The sequence below is a fragment of the Macaca fascicularis genome, chromosome 13 (assembly GCF_037993035.2).
Source record: "Macaca fascicularis isolate 582-1 chromosome 13, T2T-MFA8v1.1".
Taxonomy (NCBI): domain Eukaryota; kingdom Metazoa; phylum Chordata; class Mammalia; order Primates; family Cercopithecidae; genus Macaca; species Macaca fascicularis.
The window spans coordinates 92,077,410-92,102,097 of NC_088387.1; the positions used below are offsets into that span (position 1 = coordinate 92,077,410).

At 45.4% G+C, this 24,688-nt stretch overlaps 1 protein-coding gene across 1 annotated transcript in view; it reads left to right on the forward strand.

The window, feature by feature from the left end:
- Positions 1-24,688, forward strand: part of ALK (ALK receptor tyrosine kinase) — a 979,633-nt gene that overhangs the window by 27,059 nt on the left and 927,886 nt on the right. The gene's annotated exons all lie outside the window — the stretch shown is intronic.

Sequence of the window (24,688 nt, forward strand, 5' to 3'; positions counted from 1 at the left end):
CACTAGCTCTCACTCCATCCCAATCTTAGGAAAATGGGTCCCTGCATTCCCAGCTTCAATCTCCCTACCAAGAAGTGCAGGGTTGTCACTGTCCTCTTCCTACTGAATTCATTTTTTCCCTTCCTCACAAGAGGACAAGCTCTGTGAAGACTGTAATGAGGTCACTCCTTTCTGTCTAACTTCTCCACACTCCCAACCCATCCATACACCTACACCCAGAAGCATCCAGGCCACTTTTGTTCAATCATGGCAGATCAACTGATATACAAGCTAGGGATTTGGAAGGGTTGGAATAAGCTGGATTTATCGGCCAGTTGTAAAAACTGGTACTAATATTTATGAGCTATAGAAAGAAAAATAGAGGCCTGCGTAGGCCCTGTAGCCAGCTGCTAGCTCCCAGCCACCCCCACCATCTGGGCCTGGAGACAGAACCCACTCTCCAGTACTTTCCTGCCCCCAGGGATGACTTGCTGGGAGGATAATGCTATCTTGCCTGGGATTTACCCATCTGAACAGCCCATATTTCACACCTGTGGCTCCCCACTAACTACACCTCCTCTGAAGAGTCAGCAAAAGGAAGGAGTCTTGCGGGAGGGGTAGGTGATGTTTGCTCAGCTTCACGCCTAGAGATAAAAGAGTGAGCTTTCCAAAATTCCAGTCTGATCTGTACTCCCCCACTTCATGCTGGGCTGTACTCCTATCACCCTCAGAAAGAAGTTCCCTGTCCTGACCGGGCATGGTGGCTCATACCTGTAATCCCAGCACTTGGGGAGGCTGAGGCAGGAGGATCACGAAGTCAGGAGATGGAGACCGTCCTGGCCAACATGGTGAAATCCCGGCTCTACTAAAAATACAAAAATTAGCTGGACGTGGTGGCGTATGCCTGTAATCCTAGCTACTCGGGAGGCTGAGACAGGAGAATCACTTGAACCGGCGAGTCAGAGGTTGCAGTGAGCCGGGATCGCGCCACTGCACTCCAGCCTGGCGACAGAGAGAGACTACCTCTGAAAAAAATACAAATAAAAAGAAGTCTCCTGTCCTTACACTTTCAAGTCCTGCAAATTCTAGCCTCTGCCTCCCTCAGGGCACCCCCACTCCATGTTCTGTTTCTCTGACTCTGTCTTCTGGCCTCTCTTAGTCCCTGGCATAGGCCATTCTAGCCTCTTCCCTATGGTTGAGAATTCTCTGTGCCTTTCCCCTTGCCTCACTCTTCGGCAGGTAAACTTATTATCACTTTCATCCGTCATGTCTTGTTTAAATATGGCTGCCTTGTGGACCCCCTGGGAGAGCAGCTTTCTGTTCCCTGTTCCCTCAGCCCCCAAGCCCCATCTTTGGCATCTTGTCATAATTTGCCTTTAATGGCTGGCCTCCCTGTTGGCTATAAGACCCTGAGGACAGTGGCTGCATTTCTCCTATTCCCAGGTGGTTTTTTTCGGGTGAAGGGTGACAGGATGTCACTGTGTCACCCAGGCTGGAGTGCAGTGGTGCAACCATGGCTCACTGCAGCCTTGACCTCCTGGGCTCAAGTGATCCTCCTACCTCAGCCTCCCCAGTAGCTGGGACCACAGATTTGTACTACCACACCCAGCTAATTTTTAAAAGTTTCGTAAAGATGGGGTTTTGCCATGTTGCCCAGGCTGGTCTCAAACTCTTGGACTCAAGCAATCCTTCTGCCTTGGCCTCTCAAAATGCTGAGATTACAAATGTGAGCCACTGAGCCTGGCCACAGGTGTTCTTCCTTCCTCACACAATGTCTGGCATAGTAGCCATAAAACTTGGTTGCATGGATGAATAAGTGAACCAGGAAGGCCTTTGAAGCTTTTTTAGCACTGCTTAGGTTTCAGGGTGAAATTTGGGGGATCTTTTGAACTTCAGTTTCTTAAACTCCAGCAAAGAACAGGACCTGTAACTGGGAAGTGAAGGTGAGAGAACCACAATGACAGGAGCGTTTTCAAGCTCTGACCCGCTAGCCTAGAGCCTAGTGCCAGGCCCTGCTCTAGGCTCTTTGCATGAATTACCTGGTGAATCTCACAATTGCTGTTATAATCTCCATTCTTCAGCCAGTCCTGGGAGTAAGGGGAAGGGTGCGTGAGTACCAGGTCGGAAGAAAAGCAAGAAGTAGGTGGTAGAAACTCTAAAAGTTTAGAGTTCCAAAAGAAAGAAGCAGGCTCAATTTGGGAGGTCTGCTGGAAGAAACAGAAGAGGCCCCATGACTCTGGCTTCAGGGCCAGGGACTGTGTCTGGGTTGCTTGGTCAAAGACAGACAGGCTTCACCCAGAGCTGGCCAAATGCTGGACACTGGGCTAAGAGGGCTTTATATCCCTGCTTCATCCAACTGCACAACAGCCCACTGAAGAAAGGGAGCTTCAGAAAAGTCACTTGCTCGGTGTCATACAGCTAGTGGCAGAGTTGCAACTGCAAAGTCCCCTTGTTCACTGGGGCATTCCCAGATGGTCAGTGAAACAGCAAGCTCCGGTTCACTTCCTGAGTGTAGCCCAGATGAGTTCGTTTAAAGCACTGACAACGTCTTAGAGATTTTATATATATATACTACACTGCTCAGAGCAGCAGAGGCACGCCTGTAAGAGCAGATGCAGAACGGGCCTTCGTTCCAGTAGGAGAACAATTGTAACTGAGGTTCCTTGGTCTGGGGGCCACCAGAGAATCCTCTGAGCTCAGCCCAGCCTCTCGATCAGAACATTTTGGACTAATGCCCCAAGTCATTTCTCTGCTGTCTGACTGAGCTTCCTTCCTCTGATAACCATAAAGTGCCGTCTCTTCCATAAAAACAAAAATTTTCTTCTAAAGCTGTCTTCCACCCCCAACCACAAGCCCAAGGTCTCTTATTTCTTATAAGTTTCTGCTCCCAGAGCCATTTTATTTCTCCTTGTTGCGTGATCAACTTTTCCCTCTTTACCGGGGACTTTCCTGCTTTTAGGACTGAAAGTCCTTGGTCCTAGGCAGCCCCCTCAGTCCCAGGTAAAAACCAGAATGGTTGGTCACTGCTCTACACTAGGTGAGGCTAGAGAAATGCTTTTTAATTCTCATCCATACATCAGTTTCTTTTGCTGCTTCATGTATGCAGCCTGTCCGATTTTGTGACAAACCATCACCAACATTCCCAGAAATTGGCAGGTCATGTGCAGTGTACTTGTCTGACCTAGTGGACTTGTTGCATACATGCACTACCGCTGTTGGACACTAGATGGTGGCCTCGCACCCTTGTTTAGAGAAAGTGCAACACTGAACCGGCCCTTAGGAAGTGCTGGGCATTTGGGAAGAACATGGGCCAGAGAGAAGTGAAAAAATATATGCTTATGGGACAGCCTGGAAGAAGCAGACCAGTGTGCAATGGCAAGCCCTAAAAAGGAAAAATATCAGATTTGGCTTAAAATTCCTTAAGCATTTAGACATTGGGGTGGAAAGAAAGGCATGTTTATTTCACTGGGAAGTGGATCTGCTTTCACCAGCTGATCCGAATAACTTGTCCACTGGGAATATATCGTATAAAGGAGAAAACAAACAAACAAAAAAACTAACAAGTTGGTTAGATGCAGGGAACATTTTCTGGGTGGGTTTAGTTACAGCTTTGGCTCCCTGGCTAAGCAAATATCCCGATACCAGAGCCGGTGCTGCAGGTGTGCTTAGCCAGCCCAGCCAGGGCGGAAGATGCTGAGAAGCCCGGAGGAGGCCCCTCCCGAGGCTGAGTGACTCACGCCACCTGCAGAGAACACAGTTGCCATGAGCCTTGCTCATCCTCCTCGAGCAGCTAAATTTATATTCTGAGAACAGAACACTGTGGCGCCGGAGCTGTCAGGAGGGAACAGGGAGGAGATGGGAAGGAAGAGTGCCATCATCTTGGCGCGGGCTCGGGGGTGGAAGTGGATTCACATTCTCAGGGCTTTGTAAGTGAGCCCGCAAGATTTTTCCTGGAGAAAGTGGTGTCTGAGAAATTATAGTTTTTCTTTAAGTGTTGCCCTCTCCTCCACTTAAACCCCAGTAAAGGCTGTCAAGGTCAAGGGAATAATCTTCCCTTTCATTCTCTGAAGGTTTGCTGAAAAATCAACTCACAAAAGGCAGGTTCGTAAGAGAAAAGGCATACACATTTATTAGCATGCACAAGGCTGAATCAGAATGACTGTCCCGTGTCCCAGTGGGGCCCCGATACTTACATAGCGTATTTCAGAGGGAAGCGGGGAGATGGGGAATATAGGTTCTTCTGTTAAGAGGCAAGAAATGATTACTAGGGAGAATGAATGGATCAGGAACACAGATTAACTTGTAAATCATTCTCTCTGGAAATTGAATGAGCCTGAGAGATGGACGTTTTCCTGTGAAAGGGTCTCTTCAGGCGTGGTTACATTGAATAGATAATAAGATAACAGGAAGAGGAAGGAAAAATAATTACTTTCCTTGGTGGGTTGATCTGGTCTTTATGCAGATAAGATAAAAGTCTCTTCTAGCATCTGTTGATCTCTAAGGGCCTTCAAAAGACTCATTATAGGCCAGACGTGGTGGCTTATGCCTGTAATCCTAGCACTTTGGGAGGCCAAGGTGGGAGGATTGCTTGAGCCCAGGAGTTCGAGACTAGCCTGGGCAATATAGTGAGATTCCCCAACCCGCTCCTCCACCTCCCCGCCACTGCCATCTCTACAAAAATAATTTTAAAAATTAGCTGGGCACGATGGTTCATACCTGTAGTCCCAGGTACTCAGGAGGCTGAGGTAGGAGGATCTCTTGAGCCCAAGAGGTCAAGGCTGCATTGAGCTGAGATCACGTTGCTATACTCCAGCCTGAGTGACAGAGTGAGACCCTGCCTCAAAAAAAAAAAAAAAAAAAGTTAAACCCCAAATCCTCATTATGCCAAGGAGCCATATTTTGGGGTGAAGTTGCCTGTGCCCCTTCGTTACTAACAAGTTATGCTGCTGAACTCCCTTTCAAAAGCTTGAGTTAACGGTTAACACCCTGCCCTTCACAGGACATACTCATTAACCCAAAGAATGGTGGAGCTGGGCTGGCACTCAGTGGCCCAGAGGCTTTTCAAACTGCTGGGGAGAGCTAGCTCTCCATACTCACCCCAGGGTTTTCTTATACAAAGATGTATTTAATTCTGCAAGTAGAATGTTTAAGATGTCTAAAGAAGCTGTTACCACTTTTTATCTCTTTTATTATGAACTCTGGAAAAACTGGGCTTGAAAAAGAAATCCCATACTAAAAATACAAGTTTGATTAATTTTACAAGCTCAGAGAGATGAAGTAGAACCACAGCCTTCCCCTAGAGCTGGTCCAGCAGGATGACTAAGCCCAGGCAGAGCCCAGTCATAAGGCACGCTTTTCCTGCCCTGATGTCATGTCCTTGGAGTGGGTTAGAAGAGGTCTCTAAAGCAGTGGCCTGGAGCGGAGTCACAGCGTGGAAGATGAGGGGGTTTGCAGGAGAAAGCTTGAAGGAGGCCTCACCACGGAGCTTCAATGGAACCTCACTGAATCTCAGTTGCCTTGGTCCTTCAGAGAGTGGGACTTTGATGCCTTAAATCTGTTTTTTTCTTAGACTCTGGGGCTAGAGGAAGGCTTTCACTTTTGCATCTGCCCTGCAGGTGGGAGTCTGATAGGGCACCAGCTGAGGACAGCCCTGAACTGCAGGGCTGGCAGGAATGATCCAGACTGGATAGAGACTCCATGTGAGTGGTGGCGAGTAGTAGTGTGACCGTAGGCAGATAATCAGGTATCAGCAGGGCAGAAGAGGGCTCCCCCGACACACAACAGGAGTGTTGGGCGACCATCAGGCGAGGGTCAGGTCGTGGTTAACTGTTTCTCTAAAGTAATAATTGTTCACAGCAGTACCAGGGAAAGGCAGTCTCCAGTCTTCTAATACATAGAAAACATCTGAAACTGGTGATCAGCAGCTTCCCCATAAGATCTCAGGAGAGGGGAGAAGTAACACAAGACCCCAGAAGTATGTTGTATTAGGGTTCTCTAGTGGGACAGAACTAATAGGATACGTGTCTATATGAAGACGAGTTTATTAAAGAGTATTGACTCACACGATCACAAGCTGAAGCCCCAAAATAGGCCGTCTCCAAGCTGAGGAGCAAGGAAGCCAGTCTGAGTCCCAAAACCTTAAAAGCAAGGAAGCCAAGAGCACAGCCTTCAGACTGTGGCCGAAGGCCTGAGAGCCCCAGGCAAACCGCTGGTGTAAGTCCAAGAGTCCAAAGCCGAAGAACTTTGTCTGATGTTCGAGGGCAGGAAGCATCCAGCATGGGAGAAAGATGAGGGTCAGAAGACTTAGCAAGTCGGCTTCTCCTGCCTTCTTCTGCCTGGTTTATTCTAGCGGCATCAGCAGCTGATTGGATGGTGCACCCTTCCATTGAGGGTCTGCCTCTCCCAGTCCACTGACTCAAATGTTAATCTCCTTTGGCAACATCCTTACAGACACACCCAGGAACAATACTTTGAATCCTTCAATGCAATCAAGCTGACACTATATTAACCATCACATATGCCACTGCATAAAACCCCAAGTCAAGAGCTCAAGCCACATACTTGGTCTTTCCAGTTGCCCTCTTGGCCTTCTTCCAAGTGTACCTTTCTTCCTTCCTTTCATTACTACTGTAGAACCTTTTTTTTTTTTTTTTTTTGAGATGGAGTTTTGCTCTGTCACCCAGGCTGGAGTGGAGTTGCGCAGTCTCAGCTTACTGCAGCCTCCACCTCCTGGGTTCAAGCGATTCTCCTGTCTCAGCCTCCTGAGTAGCTGGGATTACAGGTGCACACCATCACAACTTGCTAATTTTAGTATTTTTAGTAGAGACAGGTTTCACTATGTTGGCCAGGCTAGTCTCGAACTCCTGACCTCAAGCAATCCGCCTGCCTTAGCCTCCCAAAATGCTGGGATTACAGGTGTGAGCCACCGCACCTGGCCTGCTCTATAGCTTTTTAATAAACTTTCACTCCTGCCCTAAAACTTGCTTTGGTTGCCAGGCGCAGTGGCTCATGCCTGTAATCCCAGCACTTTAGGAGGCTAAGGTGGGTGGATCACCTGAGGTCAGGAGTTCGAGAATAGCCCGGCCAACATGGTGAAACACTGTCTCTACTAAAAATACAAAAATTAGTCAGGCGTGGTGATGGGCACCTGTAATCCCAGCTACTGAGGAGGCTGAAGCAGGAGAATCACTTGAACCTGGGAAGAGGAGGTTGCAGTGAGCCGAGATCGCGCCATTGTAGTCCAGCCTGGCTGACACAGCAAGACTCTATCTCAAAAAAACCAAAAACCAAAAACCAAAACAAAACTTACCTTGATCTCTCCTTCTACCTTATGCCCCTCAGTCAAATTCTTTCTTCTGTGGAGGCAAGAATTGAGGTTGCTACGGATGCAGAGGGATAACCACCACCGCTAAGAGTAGAGGGAGGGAGCCTTGAGTGGGAGGAAAACAAGCCTGGGTCTCTTAACTCCCGAGTCCTGGTTTCTTCACCTCTAACGTTAGGTATAGTAATAGAGGCTCCACCCATTGCCCAGGGTCGTTTTGAGAAACAAGTAAAATGATGAAGGTGACCAGGTGTTTTAAAATAGAAAGTCAAGTATTTAAAATAGCTCACATGTTTGAGCACTGACGACGTTAAGCACTTTGCCACCAGCAGTGGAACTTCTGTGGTGGCACTTCTCACGGAAGTGCCTGTGAGAAGCAGTGACACCCTGACACGTGCACACGGGAGCCCCGCATTAGGCCGGGTAAGGGCCGGGACCTGGGCATCACGCAGGCTTGGATGTGGACCTGCCTGCAACAGCTCCCTCCTGGGTGTGATGCTGAAGGGGGTGCTTGACACCTCTGAAGTCTCAGTCCCCTAAGGTCACCCCCAGCTTATAGGATTGTGCTTCTGTGGATTAAACAAGACACAGCAGTCCTCCCTTATCCATGGTTCTGTTTTCTTTCACCAAAAATATTAAATAAAACATTCCAGAAATAAACAATTTATGGTTTCAATTGAGTGTCATGATGAAATCTCACACCATCCTGCTCCTTCCTGCCCGGGCATGAGTCATCCGTGTGTGCAGCACATCCAGTGTCTATACCCACTACCCCTTAGTCACTTAGTTACTGTCTAGATTGTCAGATCAAAACCATAGAATGGGCCGGGCCTGGTGGCTTATGCCTGTAATCCCAGTGCTTTGGGAGGTGGAGGCAGGGGGATCATTTGAGGCCAGGTGTTTAAGGCCAGCCTGGGCAACTAGTGAGACCCTGTCTCAACAAAACATTAAAAAGTTGGCCAGGCGTGGGTGGTATACATCTATAGTCCTAGCTACTTGGGAGACTGAGGTGGGAGGATCGCTTGAGTTCAGGAATTTGAAGCTACAGTGAGCTGTGATTTATGCCGCTGCACTCCAGCTTGGGTGACAGAGGGAGACCCTGCCTGAAAAACAACAAAGAAACAAACAAAAACATATAGAGAGCTTGATATGATCTACAGTTTCAGGCATCCACTGGGGGTCTTGGAATGTATCCCTCATGAGTAAGGTGGTACCACCATCCATTACACACATAAAACATTCAGCAAAATACTTATCAATGGCCTACAAATTTTAACTTAGAAAAGATAATTTTATTTGGGCTTCTGTCCTAGTCACTTAGAGGTCATGCCTGCGCCTGCCTTTGAAGAGCTTACAACCTAATTAGGAGGTAAGACATTAACATGAGCAGACCACTGACATACAAGGCAGCCAGTAAAAAAAAACAATGAGGTGATTCAGACTTTATGTATTTTAAGGGATTTAGAGTAAGGAGAGTGGTAACTTCAAGCTGGGGGTAGGGGCTGGGGTATGGAGTGAGAATGACTTTTTGCAAAGCAAACTATACATCCATATATTGGATCTTCTGTCACCCTTATGGCAACCGTGTAAGGTGAGGAGTGGGTAATCCCAACATCCTGTCCTTGTGTAATCAGTTTCCTGCAGGGCTCTCGCATGCCGGTTATAGTTTACACTGGTGGCTCCAGGCTGTTTGGAGTAAACCATGGGAATAAAATGGAATACAGCGGTTGTTCTCAAACTTAAGCAAGTTCAGGATCACTTGGAAGGTTTATTAGAAACTTCATAGGCCCTGTCCCCAGAGATTTGAAAACAGGGGGTTTAGGGTGCGGCCCATGGGTTTGCATTTCTAGCCAGTCCCCGGGTGATGGCTGTGCTGGGGGTCTGTGGGCCACACACTGGGAGCAGTGCTGGAGTGGAGCAGTGTCCAGGGCTGCCCTGGGACGAAAGCACACATCTGTGTCCCCTGCTTACGGGGGTGGCCTCTGATGTACTCTCAGAACTTGTATTTCTTCTTTGAGGCTCACATCTTGGGTGATCGGGAGAGAATTAATTTTTTTTCTTTTTTTTTTTTTGAGACGCAATTTCGCTCTTCTTGCCCAGGCTGGAGTGCAATGGCACGATCTCGGCTCACCACAACCTCCACCTCCCAGATTCAAGTGATTCTCCTGCCTCAGCCTCATGAGTAGCTGGAATTACAGACATGTGCCACCATACCCAGCTAATTTTGTATTTTTAGTAGAGACAGGGTTTCTCCATGTTGGTCAGGCTGGTGTCAAACTCCCGACCTCAGGTGATCCACCCGCCTCAGCCTCCCAAAGTTATGGGATTACAGGCATGAGCCACTGAGCCCGGGGAGAATTACTTAATCTCTCTGAACATCTATTTCCTAGTTTGAAAGTGGAAATGATAGCTACACGGTAGAGTTGCTGTGAGGACTAATGCAAGTGGAAGCCCACTGCACGTGCCCCCTTGTCTTGGAGCCTCCCTCTCACACCCCAGATCCCACCAACCTCCTTGACTTGACTTTTCAGGCTTACCCTTTCACCTGCCGTCCCTGTGGAGTACGGCTGTCGCCGTCTGTCTTCCTTGATTCTTTCAGATCCTGGATCCTCTTGCAGGACGTTGACTGACACACCTGAACTCTTCTGACTGACCCTACACCTGGCCATAGTTCCTCCTCCTCTGTTGGTCTTTCTTGCTGCCAACACATTTCTGAAAATATTGCCCTTTAGGTGTTTTTACATAAAGGCGTCTGGACTCTGTGAACCCTTCTTATTGTTGTAGCTAAGACTCTGGTATCCAGAAGGCTCAGAACCTGGGAAGTCCCAGTTTATAGTGGTTGTAGGTAATTTTGGCTGTTCCCTCCAGCCAGTCACAGAATAGTATGTGAGTCAGGCTGGGTTAGTCTTTGTGCTTCCCTTTCTTGCTCACGATAATTGGTCCGTGGAGTGAGCATTGACCAAGGCCACGTCAATCCAAGTTCTTCCCTGGGGTTTTTGATACAGTAACTCATAAAATCTGCCATCTCAGATGATGCAGTGCAGCAGGTTGCATTTTTCAAAGATGCTTACAACAGCATCCTCGAGACTACAGCTCTGCATATGATGCGACCTTTTCATTTCTCCTATAAAGAGGTGGGGTTGATTTTCCCTTTTCTTAAATCTGGGTAAGTGTGGGACCAAGGTGAAAATAATGCTTTGTGACATCTAAGGCTGTGTACTAAAAGATAATGCAGTTTGCATCTGGTCCTCTGGGGATAGTGCTCTTGGAACCCTGGAACCATGCTATGAGGAAGTCCAGGCAGCCGCACTGGCCGTAGCGAGGTGCTCTGGCCACACCCCCAGCTGAGGTCCCTAGCAGCTAACATCAGTCCTCAGACAGGTGGGCAAGGACCCCTCAGGCATTCCAGCTCCCAGCTGTCCAGTCACCTCTTGCCATTGAACCCCAGCTGATGCCGCACAGAGCAGGGATGAGATATCCCCTCTGAGCCCTGCCCAAATTATAGATTCATGAGCAAAACAAATTATTGTTGTATGAAGCCACTAACTTTGGGGTGACTTGTAATAAATAACTGAAATACGGAACTCGGTAATAAGAATTTGGAATTTCCATCAGCATGTCCCCATTATATAAAGAAAATTTATTGGTAATAGGGGAGGACGCAGAGACAGCAGAAATAAAAGTGATTCCAATGATAATCGAGTTCCCAAGTTCAGTCTCTGAGGTCCCCAGATCCTCTCTTCCTTCTGCAACTTTTCCACTCACACTGAGCTGCCTACCCCAGTTTCTTTCCAGCAAATCCATTTTCTTGCTTAAGGTAGTTTGATTTGGGTTTCTGCTGCCACGTTCACAAATAGGTTTTTGTGGTGCTTGTTTCCTTCAGAATGTGCTGTCCATCAGTTCTCATCAACGTGGGGTCCAAAGAGTAGCATGATCAGCCTCTACGGGGAGAAAAGCAAAATTCCAGGCACCATCATCTCAAGCCTATAGAATCTGTGGGGATGGGACCCTAGAATCTGTATCTTTTTTTTTTTTTTTTTGAGACGGAGTCACGCTCTGTTGCCCAGGCTGGAGTGCAATGACACAATCTCAGCTCACTGCAACCTCTGCCTCCCGGGTTCAAGCAATTCTCCTGCCTCAGCTTCCTGAGTAGCTGGGATTACAGGCACCTGCCACCACAACTGTCTAATTTTTTTTTTTTTTAAATTTTTAGTAGAGATGGGGTTTCACCATGTTGGCCAGGCTGGTTTCCAATTCCTGACCTCAAGTGATCTGCTCACCTCGGCCTCCCAAAGTGCTGGGATTACAGGCATGAGCCACTGTGCCCAGCAAGAATCTGTATCTTTTTGTTTGTTTTGGGACAAAACAACCTAGGCTCTGTTGCCTAGGCTGGAGCACCGTGGTGCAATCATAGCTCACTACAGCCTCCACCTCCCAAGGCTCAAGTGATCCTCCCACCTCACCCGCCCAAGTAGGTGGGGCCACAGGCATGTGCTACCACACCTAGCTAACTTTTTAAAATTTTTTGTAAAGAAGGGTGTTAGTCCAAACTGTACCTTTGTTTTTTTGTTGTTGTTGTTTTGTTTTGTTGTTTTCATTGTTGTTGTTGTATTTTTGAGATGGAGTTTCACTCTTGTTGCCCAGGCTGGAGTGCAATGGTGCAATCTTGGCTCACCACGACCTCCGGTCACCATGACCTCTGCCTCCCAGGTTCGAGCAATTCTCCTGCCTCAGCCTCTCGAGTAGCTGGGATTATAGGCACCTGCCACCATGCCCAGCTGATTTTTTGTATTTTCAGTAGAGACGGGGTTTCTCCCTGTTGGTTAGGCTGGTCTCAAACTCCCGACCTCAGGTGATCCACCTGCCTCGGCCTCCCAAAGTGTTGGGATTACAGGCATGAACCACTGCACCTGGCCCAAACTGTACCATTTTGTAAGCCTCCCCACCCTACCATTTCACAGACCTTGGTCAAAGTGAAACATTCCATGGGTGTTCGGGCCGTGAAAAACAGCCTGTCTAACCACCTGACCACAAGGCACAGGAACGTCCTTATCATACCCTGCCTAGCAAAGGGCCAACTGAAGAAACATCCCTGTCATATTCTGCTGGGAAAAAGTGCAAGGAACATCACATTCTGCAGGAACAAGAGTCAAACTGCCTCATCGTGGGAACATCTTATCAACGTCTTTCCCAGCAGCAAGCTGTACTGCCCAGACCCCTCCCGCTCAGGCACATAAGTTCTCCAGCCTGTTAAGCGGTGGTGGCTCTGGCATTAAGGTGGTGCCCCCACCTCTACAGATTTTTGCAATCTACCTGTGTTGTTGTAGAGCCACCCTCTCTCTCTCTCTGTGTCTTTCTTTAACCCTCTCCTTACCTTTAAAAGAAACTGACAAAGTGGCCGAGCGCAGTGGCTCACGCCTGTAATCCCAGCACTTTGGGAGGCTGAGGTGGGCAGATCACCTGAGGTTGGGAGTTCGAGACCAGCCTGACCAACATGGAGAAACCCTGTCTCTACTAAAAATGCAAAATTAGCTGGGCATGGTGGCACATTCCTGTAATCCCAGCTACTTGGGAGGCTAAGGCAGGAGAATCGCTTGACCCCAGGAGGCGGTGGTTACGGTGAGCCAAGATGGCACCATTGCACTCCAGCCTGGGCAACAAGAGTGAAACTCCGTGTCAAAAAACAAAAAACAAAAAACAAAAAAAAACTAACAAAGGGATCTCACTATGATACCCAGGCTGTTCTGGAACTCCTGGGCTCAAGCAATCCACCTGCTTCAGCCTCCCAAAGTGGTGAGATTACAGGTGTGAACCACTGTGCCTAGCCAGAATCTGTACCTCAGCAAGCTTGCCTGGTGATTTTTATATAGCAGGGCCCCACTTTTTCTCACACTCTTTAAAGAATTGGTTAGAGGACGGTGCAAAGTTCCTGAAGGTCAGCTCCTGAGCCTGCCTCATCCACTGTGTCATTCCTGTGAGCTGCATTCCAGATAAGGGGTGCTGTATTCAGAGGGGCGGAAAAGGAAGGTAGATGATGGTGACACTGCAAGGAAGTCATTTTCCCATCGAGATAAAGGGTTTGAAATTGTTCATTCATAGCCATTTATTTTCTCTACAGCCTATGCTGAGCCCTTCCCAGGTGGGAGCATATCAAAATAGTGACATTCCTGTCCTTAAGGTAATTAAACTTTAGTTTTGGAAAAAGACGTGACAAATTTTTTTTTTTTTTTTTTTTTTTTTTTGAGATGGAGTCTCACTCTATCGCCCAGCTTGGAGTTCAGTAGCTCGGTCTTGGCTCACTGCAACCTCCGCCTCCCAGGTTCAGGTGATTGTCCTGCCTTAGCCTCCTGAGTAGCTAGGATTACAGGTGCCCACCACCATCGCTGGCTAATTTTTGTTTTTTAGTGGAGACAAGGTTTCACCATGTTGGCTAGGCTGGTCTCAAACTCCCAACCTCAAGTAATCCACCCACCTCAGCCTCCCAAAATTCTGGGATTACAGGCGTGAGCCACCACGCCCAGCTGACTAAAATAATTTAATAGGCTGGGTGTGGTGGCTCATTGCCTGTGATCCCAACACTTTGGGAGGCCGAAGCAGGCAGATAACCTGAGGTCGGGAGTTTGAGACCAGCCTGACCAACATGGATATACCCAGTCTCTACTAAAAATACAAAATAAGCTGGGCATGGTGGCGCATGCCTGTAATACCAGCTACTCGGGAGGCTGAGGCAGAGAATTGCTTGAACCCCGGAGGTGGAGGTTGCTGTGAGCCAAGATTGTGCCGTCGCACTCCAGCCTGGGCAAGAAGTGCGAAATCTTGTCTCAAAAAAAAAAAAAAAAAAAAAAAAAAAAAAAAAAATTTAGTAATACACTGTAGGTAGCCCATGCCAAAAAGCCAAACGAAAGATCCAGCCATGCACCCTGGACACCCTATACGATCACTATTTCAAATATCTTGTTCCCTGGACCCACATACTATCGAAACATCCTCCAAAGCCCAATTTATGAGCATCCAAGCAACATTTCCCAGAGTGTCTTTCACATCTGTCAACAGCATGAAACTCTGTATCCACATGTTCCAAATTTGGGTTCAGAAATACAGTCTCTATAGATAGGTTTTTAATGAAAGGAAAGATAAATGGTCATCTAGTGGTGAAGCCAAGAAAGGGTTAGCAGAGGATGTAAAACGAAGCTGGGTCTAAAAGGGGGATGGGCAGCCAGCAGGCCAGTGACACTGTATTGTAGAGGAGTCTGCAGAGCAGGCGGGTGGGAACTGGGTTTGGCTTTGTAAGCCATGGTGGGCCACGGGAGATTAGAGAATGGGAGCTCGGGATGGAGATATTCTCCCAGAAAAATTATTCCAACAACAGCATTCAAGATGTGTCAGGGCATGAGTCTGTGAAATTGCTTTCCTAGAGGTTTTGCTGCGTCCCATCCTGCGGGGACAGCAGGGCTGGCAGTTGGCTTTTTAGGGTCTTTACTATCATACGAAAATCGTTCTTATATTTGCATTTGTAAAGGTTCCTGGTTTAACTGCAGTCCTGATCGATCATTTTCCCATGAGGCTTTTTTTTTTTTTTGATATGTGCTTCAAAATGCTGATAACCTCTTTCTAACCTGTGCTCGTCTTGTCCTTCATCCTATCCCCACAGCCCTATGTGTGGCATTCTCTGCTTAAGTCAGTGTTTGGCAAACAGTCGTGATGACTGGAGAACATTAAAAACAACAAAAGCAACTTTATTGAAGTTTAATTAATGTACAATAGATTGCAATATGTTTTGACATATATTTCTGACCATCACCACATACAATCAAGACTATAAACATCTACATTATCCCTGGAAGTTTCCTCATGCCAGTTAGGGGTTATTTTTAGCTGCATTTTGCAGGAAGACTATCTTCCTGATTGGGGGTGGTGGTGATCAGAATAAAAAATTAATGTCCTTTGGGTAGAAACATGGACTCCATGCCATTTCATGAACAATTCCATTCACCGTCCTATCTTCCTTTCCTCCCACACCCCTGCAGGGTTTAGGGAGTTGGTTCTGACTAGCCATTTCATCCTAATATTAGTTGGCAACAGTGGAAGTCATACATTGATGCAAAAGGTACAATGCCTCTTTCACGCCTTTTAATTATCCCTTTTTTTCTTCACCACTAAAAATAAAAATAACCATCATTTTTGATTGCCCACCAAATGCCAGGTACTTGTTTAAAAACTCAACACATCATGTCGCACTCAATCTAGTCGTCCAAGGTAGATACTTTTTTTCCACCTAATAGAGAAGTTAGTGAGTTGCCTAAGGCCCCTATGTGGAGTTGGTTAGTAGAGGTGCTGGCCTTTGGACCTTCCACTATTAACTACAAGCAAGGCCTCTGTGCAGCAGTGCGGGTTGTGTACTACACAACTCCAGTGGCTCTCCATTCACGTGAATGCAATGGTCTGCTCCAAAGTCCTTTCTCTTTTCCTTTTATTACTTTGCCTACATAAGTGAAGCTGTTGTCGCTTCTAAATGAGCCAGGCAAGATGGAAACTGTTAGTGTGGAGGAAAGTTCCCCGGGACAGACTGGCTGGCCATTGGGAACCTTGTAAGTGGTAATGTATTATAGTGAGTTCACCAAGGTCCAGAATCTGGCTCTCAAGTTTGTACACAATTCGGCCCTTAACAGTGGTGAAATGGTTTGTCCCCCAGGATAGAACACAGCCTAATGTCATTAAGTGTTCAGATGAAGTAGCTGGCTTTGTGTCTGGAGTCCATACTCTTCAAGCCACAGTAAAAGACTGGCCTTTCTGTGGGTCAGAGTTCTTCAGACTTGACCATTCTGACCCACACCGATTAAGCCACAACACTAAATGTACTCCAAGTATAGCTAGCAGTCATGTTGGCAAGATCAGTGCATTCTTTCCTTAACAACCACAGGGAGCAAGATGATCAGAAGGTGGCTTGAAGAGTGTGGACTCCAGACACAGAGAGCCAGCTACCTCATCTGAACACTTGATGACATTAGGCTGTGTTCTATCTTGGGGGACAGCTCAGCCCAACCATTCCACCACTGTTAAGGGCCGAATGGTGTACCTTTCCCCACCCCACTTCACATGTTGAAGCCCCCGCTCCCAGTGTGAATGTGTCTGGAGATAGGGTCATGAAGAGGTCATTAAGATTAGATAAGGCCCTAAGTGTGGAGTCCTAATCCTATAGGACTGTGATCTTATAAAAATAGGAAGACCTCCTTTCTTCCCCAGCACATGAGAACATAGCAGGAAGGTGGAAATTTACAAGCCAGGAAGGGGCCCTCAGCAGAGCCTAGCTATGCTGACACCCTGAGCCTGTAGAACCATGAGTCTAAGTCCCCCTGCAGGCTCTGGTAATTTGTTATGGCAACTTGAGGTGACTAAGACAACCATAATTTTAACCCTGGCAGATTAGATTTTGTTCCTGCCTAAACTGGGACCTCCTCATCAGGGCAGTGCTTGAATGGGCTCACTCCCCTCTCCTGAGTTGCTCCCAAACCTGCTTTTCCTCCTGGGTTCCCCAGTTTGGCACCTGGCACCACTGCCTACCTACCCACTCAAGACAGAAACCTGATGTCTTAGTCTGTGTAGTGCTGCTATAACAGGATACCTGAGGCTGGGTAATTTATAAAGAAAAGAGGTTTATTTAACTCATGGTCCTGCAGGCTGGTAAGTATGAGAAGCATGGTGCTGGCATCTGCTCAACTTCTGATGAGGGCCACGTTCTGCATCATAACATGGTGGAGAGGATCAAAGGGGAAACAGTGTGAAGAAGAGGCAGCCCGAGGGACATCCTGGCTTTATAACAACCCACTCTCCAGGAAATGAATCCAGTCTCATCTGAGCTGGAACTCTAGAACTCACTTACCAGGCAAGAATGGCACCAAACCATTCATGAGGGATGACCATACTGCCAAAAGCAATCTACAGATTCAATGGAATTCCCACCAGAATACCACCATCACTCTTCACAGAACTAGAAAAAACAATCCTAAAATTCACATGGAACCAAAAGAGAGCCCACATAGCCAAAGCAAGACTAAGCAAAAATAACAAATCTGGAGGCATCACATTACCTGATTTCAAAGTATACTATAAGGCCATAGTCATCAAAACAGCTTGGTGCTGGTATAAAAATAGACACATAGACCAATTGAACAGAATAGAGAACCCAGAAATAAAGCCAAATACTTACAGCCAACTGATCTTTAACAAAGCAAACAAAAACATAAAGTGGGGAAAGGACACCCTATTCAACAAATGGTGCTGAAATAATTGGCCAACCACATGTAAAAGAATGAAGCTGGATCCTCATCTCTCACCTTATACAAAAATCAACTCAAGATGGATCAAAGACTTAAATCTAAGACCTGAAACCATAAAAATTCTAGAAGGTAACATTGGAAAAACCCTTCTAGGCACTGGCTTAGGAAAAGACTTTATGACCAAGAACCCCAAAGCAAATGCAACAAAAACAAAGATAAATAGATGGTGCCTAATTGAACTAAAAAGCTTCTGCACAGCAACAGAAACAATCAGCAGAGTAAACAGACAACCCACGGAGTGGGAGGAAATCTTTGCAGTCTATATATCTGACAAAGAACTAATAACCAGAACCTACAAGGAACTCAAACAAATTAGCAAGAAAAAAATAAACAATCCCATCGAAAAGTGGGCTAAGGACATGAATAGACAATTCTCAAAAGAAGATACACAAATGGCCAACAAACTTATGAAAAATGCTGAACATCACTAGTGATCAGGGAAATGCAAATCAAAACCGCAATGCAATACCACATTACTCCCTCAAGAATGGCCATAATAAAAAAAAAAAAAAAAAAAAAAAAAAAAAGATGTTGGCAGGGATGTGGTGAAAAGGGAACACTTTTACACTGCTGGCAGAAATGTAAACTAGTACAACCACTATGGAAAACAGTGTGGAGATTCCTTAAACAACTAAAGGTAGAACTACTCTTTAATCCAGCAATCCCGCTACTGGGTATCTACCCAGAGGAAAATAAGTCATTATACAAAAAAGACACTTGCACATGCATGCTTATAGCAGCACAATTCACAATTGCAAAAATATGGAACCAGCTCAAATGCCCATCAATCAACAGATGGATAAGGAAATTGTGGTATATATATACACACACACACACACACACACATATATATATATAATATATATATACACACACACACACCATGGAATACTACTCAGCCATAAGAAGGAATGAAATAATTGCACTCACAGCAACCTGGATGGAATTAGAGACCATTATTTTAGGTGAAGTAACTCAGGAATGGAAAACCAAACATCACATGTTCTCACTCATAAGTGGAAGCTAAGCTATGAGGACGCAAAGGCATAAGAATGTCTCTGCAGCCAGAGAACTGTTTTCTAAAAAGTAAATCTGGGCTGGGGATGGCAACTGATGCCTATAATCCTAACAATTTTGGAGGCCGAGGTAGGAGGATTGCTTGAGCACAGAAATTTGAGACCAGCCTGGGCAACATAGCAAGACCCTGTCTCTCTCTATATAAAAAAAAATTAGCCAGGTAGGGTGGTGGGCACCTGTGGTCCCAGCTACTCAGGAGGCTGAGGCAGGAGGATTATGTGAGCCTAGGAGTTCAAGGTTGCAGTAAGCTATGATTGTGCCACTGCAGTCCAGCCTGGGTGACAGAGCAAGACCCCAACTCAAAAATGAATAATAAAATAAATAAAATAAAATATAAAATAAATAAGTCTGACTATGTTACTCCAAAACCCAAACTTCTTAATGCAGACTTCAAAGCCACACAAGATCTCCACCTTTCTTCCCTGTGGTCTCTCTGCCCTCAGTCTGTGCCCTGGTCTTGCTGAATTCCCTGTCTGGCCATTTGCTGGCCCTGTTGTGTTCAGTCTCAGAAAGTTAGTACACACTGGTCTCTCTGCTTAGAATACTCTTCTTCTTTTTATATTTATACTTACAGTTTTATTTATTTTCATTTTGGTAAGAACACTTAACAAGAGGTCTACCCTCTTGACAAAATTCTAAGTGTAGAATATAGTGTTGTTGACTGTAGGAGCAATTTGTACAGCAGATGTGGATGTATTCACCTTGCAGAACTGAGACTCTGTACCTCACCCCCGAGCCCACCCTGCCCTGTCCTGGGTAACTCCTATCACTTTCTGGCTCCCAGGGCTCCTTGTGCTTCTCTATTATGGTCCACATCCTGCTTCATGATGGTCGCTGGCTTAATTATGTTAAAGGCAAACTTTAGACAAATTAACTTTAACAGAGTTTAATTTAGAAAAGAATGATTCGAGGCCGGGCGCGGTGGCTCAAGCCTGTAATCCCAGCACTTTGGGAGGCCGAGACGGGTGGATCACGAGGTCAAGAGATCGAGACCATCCTGGCTAACACGGTGAAACCCCGTCTCTACTAAAAAATACAAAAAACTAGCCGGGCGAGGTGGCGGCACCTGTAGTCCCAGCTACACGGGAGGCTGAGGCCGGAGAATGGCGTGAACCCGGGAGGCGGAGCTTGCAGTGAGCCGAGATCCGGCCACTGCACTCCAGCCTGGGTGACAGAGCGAGACTCCGTCTCACAAAAAAAAAAAAAAAAAAAAATGATTCGAGAATTTGGCAGGCCCCAGAACCAGAATAGGCTCAGAGCCACTCCGGGGCTACCACATAGTTGGATCCATTTATGGACAGAAAAAGAAAAGTGAGGTCCAGAAAACGGAAGTGAGGTGCGGAAATAACTGGATCAGTTGCAGCTCAGCGTTTGCCTTATTTGAATACAGTTTGAACAGTTGGCCACCTGTGATTGGCCAAAACTCTGTGATTGGTACAAGAGCAGGTTACAGTCTATTGACACATCTAGTTAGGTTACAGTTCACTATGTACAGAGAGACCTTTAGTTTGAACTTAAAATATGTAAGGAGGCAGGCAGCTTTAAACTAAGTGTAGTTTAATGATTATCCGTCTTCCTTTCTGGCTGTAAGCCCCTTCAAGGAAGGGGTCCTAACTTTCATCCTCATGACTGTAACTTTAGCATCTAGCAGTCAGCCAAGCATATAAGAGGTGCTTAATGAACATTGGTTGAATGAGTTTACCTCTCTGGCTTTCCTTTCTATGTTCCTATTTCTGAATATTCCCTTTTCAATTTATATTCTTTTCTTAGATATGCTATGGAATAAAACAAATGATAGTACTAGCTTCTCTGTTTCAGGAGCCATTCTATTTTTTCAGGTGACTGGTTACCTTGCTTCTATGTATTACATGTAGGTTTATACTTTGATTCAAAGGGGAAGCTGAGCACCCGTCCAGGTTCTGAGAAGCCTCAATATTGCCTCCTCAAACCTACAGGAACATTAACTCATTCTCCAGGGCAGCATCATTTTCTCAGAGGTGCCATCCCATGAAAGCACTGTCTAACCATCACCAAATTAATATTCAATGCCAAGTATAACCAGAATGCGTTGTACTCTAAATTGCGAATAAGGCATGAGGATGCTGGGTCATCCTAAGCATCACTAAGGGCAGGTTGGGTTGTACTGTGGTCACAAAATCTAGTGATCTGTTACCACAAATTTAGTGATTTGAAACAAAGGCTTATTTCTTGCTTATGTTACTTGTTCATTAGGGTTGGTGGAAGCCTCTGTTCCATGTCACTCACTCAGGGACAAGGTAGACAGAGGCTTGGTCTCCTGGAGCATCACTGGGTGCTAGCAGCAAGGCAAGCGGGAAAATGGAAAAGTGTGCACCAACTCTTAAGGGCTTCCACTTAGCAATGACACACATTCTTTTCATTCACATTTTACTGACCAAATTGAGTCATATGAGGGGGCAGGGAGGTGTAATCCTGCTATGTGCCAGGAAGGAGAACTAGAGATACTGGCAAACAATACTGATGTTTAATCGCTGTAAAAATTGAGACAAAAACAACCCGCAAAACACATAGACAATTTCAAAATTGATGTAATTGCTTTGCCCAGTTCAACATTGATGGTAAGATGAAAGGAGGCACAGGTTTCATAGCAGATGTGCTCTGGGGGAAGGCTGGGGCACACCACAATGGAGGAAAGGTCAGGTTTGGGTAGCTAGAGTCAGAAAAGGAGTTCAGGGGAGGCTCTGAGAAAGAAGGAAGCAGCAGGGACATAAAGTGAGCAGAGACAGGAGGTAGGGGATCTGGGCAAGGTCTCAGCTGCCTTCCGCTGCCATGCTCAGGTGAGCTCCCTTTGAACTGATTGCTTGTGAGGCTGCTCTCACCTCCCCCATCTCGTGGTGTCTTAAAGCTGCCTCCCAGATGCTGATAACTCAGTCAGGTGAATGACAGCCATACTTGGAAAATGGTCTCAAGTCCGGGGAGCTGGTGTAAGGTGAGGAGGCCTCAGAGCATCTAGTGTCAGACTTTTAGTATCAGCTAGTCAGGAGACAAACCATCCCAGTTCATGTAAGAGAGGACATTTAATATAAAGCATCATCTACTTAAAGAACTGAAAAGGCAAAAAGGGAACACTAAAGGAACATGGAGGTGGTAACTGCAGGAAGCACTCACACTCCTAGGTCTGGGCTGCAAAGGAAGAGGTTGGAAGTTTAGAGGAAGGGGTGCTGCTCAACTGGTGCTGGTGTCCCTGGGCTCAGAGGAGAGGCCCTGTGGACCTAGGACCCACATCTCTGAGGACGGAGCCCCGCTGGCTGGTGCTGGTGTCTCTGAGGCAGTGTGATAAGACCAGTCATTCAAGTGTTGGAAAAACTGCAAACTGGATTCAGCTGCTGCTGTCGCAAGTAACTGCTGCTGCCATTGTGAAGCAGCATAGCTGGGTGATACTCAGAAATAAGAAGCTGCCAGGAAAGAGCAAGTCCCCTTTCCCTCCTCCAGCCTTGAAGATTCCCTCTCAGTGTCCTCTATTACCAAAGCCTAATGGCAAAGTACAGTTGCAGCCCCAGCATCACAAAGCAGCGAAAAAAAAGTGATTTTGAAGCTGAGAGACAACAGCTTACTGAACGGCACAGAGGAAGGAAGATTTAAGAAACTTTGAAGCAGCAAATATTTAATTCAGGTTGGACATTTCTAACCCAGAAATCTGAAATCCAAAATTCCCGCAAATTCAAAACTTTTTTGAGCCCTTATATGATACTTTAAGGCCCTGCTCAAAGAAACTGCTAATTGAGGCACTTCAGATTTCAGATTTTCAAATTACGGTTGCTTCACCGGTAAGTATAATGCAAATAAATATTCCAGAATCTGAAAAATATGTGAAATCCAAAATACTTCTGGTCCCAAGCATTTCGGATACGGGATATTCAACCTGTATTAGCAAATTCTTCCTTTGTGGAAGATTCCACTGTGATCAGAGAACAAAGTGTGTAATTTATTATTTTACATTTGTTGAGGTTTGCATCATGCCCCGGGATATGGTTTGTCTTGGGATATGTTCCATAAGCACTGGAAGAAAATGTGTATTCTTCTTCTGTTGTGGGGTGGAGTGGAATCTAAATGTCAGTTTGATTCTGCTGGATATAGCATTATTGAGTTCTTCTATTATCTTGCTGATTTTCTCTCGTTTTATCAATAGTTGGGAGAGGAATGTTGAACACTCCAGTTGTAATTGTGTGTTTTTCTATTTCTCCTTTTCACTCTATTAGTTTTTGCTTCACATATTTTGCAGCTCTCTTGTTTGGTGTGTACACATTTAGAATTGCTATGTCTTCCTGCTGGACTGACCCTTTATCATTATGGTATCTGTCTCTATCTGTCTCTGGTAATTTTCTTTGCTTTGAAGTTTTCTTTATCTGGTAATAGTATAGCCAATCCTGTATTTTTGGATTAATGTTCTCACTGCCCAGTCGGCCCTCTGGATCAGCTGGTTCCACACTGTGAATTTAAGCAACCACACAGCCTGAAAATATTTGAAAAAAAAAGTCACAACAATAAAAATAATACAAATTTTAAAATACAGTATACAGCTATTTACATAGCATTTACATTGTATTAAGTGTTGTAAGTAATCTAGAGATTATTTAAAGTACAGGGGAGGGTGTACGTAGGTTGTATGTAAATAGTATGCTATTTTACATAAGAAACTTGAGCATACAAGGATTTTGGTATACTTAGGGGGTCCTGAAACTAATATCCCCCACAGGGATGACTATATATCCTTGTCTACCCTTTTACTTTCAAACTATCTAGATGGTCATATTTGAAGTATTTTCTGGTAGACAGAATACTGATTTTCTTTTTATTTTTAATTTTTTTTTTTTTTTAATTTTTTAAACTAGAGATGAGGCCTTGCTATGTTGCCAAGACTGGTCTCAAATTCCTGGGCTCAAGTGATCCTCCTGCCTTAGCCTCCCAAACTGTTGGTATTAGAGGTGTGAGCTACCACTGCTGGCCAACAGCACACCGTTGAGTAATGGGTTTAATCCCTCTGCCAAGCTGTATTTTTTTTTTTATAAATGATAACAGTATATATGTACCATGTACAAAGCAATGTTATGATACATGTATAGAATGTGAAATGAGTGACTCAAGCTAATTAATATATCAATCACCATAAATACATTGTATTTATTCCTCCTGTCTAACTGCAACTTTGGACTCTTTGATCAACATGTCCGTAATTTCTATCTTTTAATTGGTGCATTTAGACCATTTACACTGAGTGTGATTATTGATACAATAGAGCTTAAATTTGCCATTTTATTTTATTTTTTCTCTTTGCTCCCTGTCTTTATTGGTTTCCTTTTTTCTCCCTTCCTGTGATTTTCTTGAACATTTTTTAGAATTCCATTTTGTTTTATCTGCAGTGTTTTTTAAGCGTATGTCTTTGTTAGCTTTTACAGTGGTTGCTCCAGGTATTATGTTATATATGCATAATTTATCATCATCTATTGTTGACAACATTTTACCAGTTCAAGTGAAGTACAGAACCCTTAACTCTCTTTACGTTCCTTTACCCTCTCCCACTTATAACGTTGTCTTAACTCTTTCTTCTAGATATGCTTAGAATAACATCAGACAATTTTTGCTTCAACCATTAAATATAACGTAGACAACTCAAGAGGAGAAGGAACGTCTATTGAATTTACCACTGTGTTTGCTCTTTCTATTGTTCTTTTTGCCATTGTGATGGTTTAAATTCCTTTAAAAAAAAAAACAAAAAACTGCCTTTTAAATTTTTTTAAAAGAACTTCCTTTAGGCTGGGCACTGTGGCTCATGCCTATAATTCCAGCACTTTGGGAGGCTGAGGTGGGAGGATTACTTGAGCCTAGGAGTTCAAGACCAGCCTGGGCAACATAGTGAGACCCCATCTCTACAAAAAATAAAAATTAGCCAGGCATGGCAGTGTGCACCTGTGGTCCCAGTTACTTGAGAGGCTGA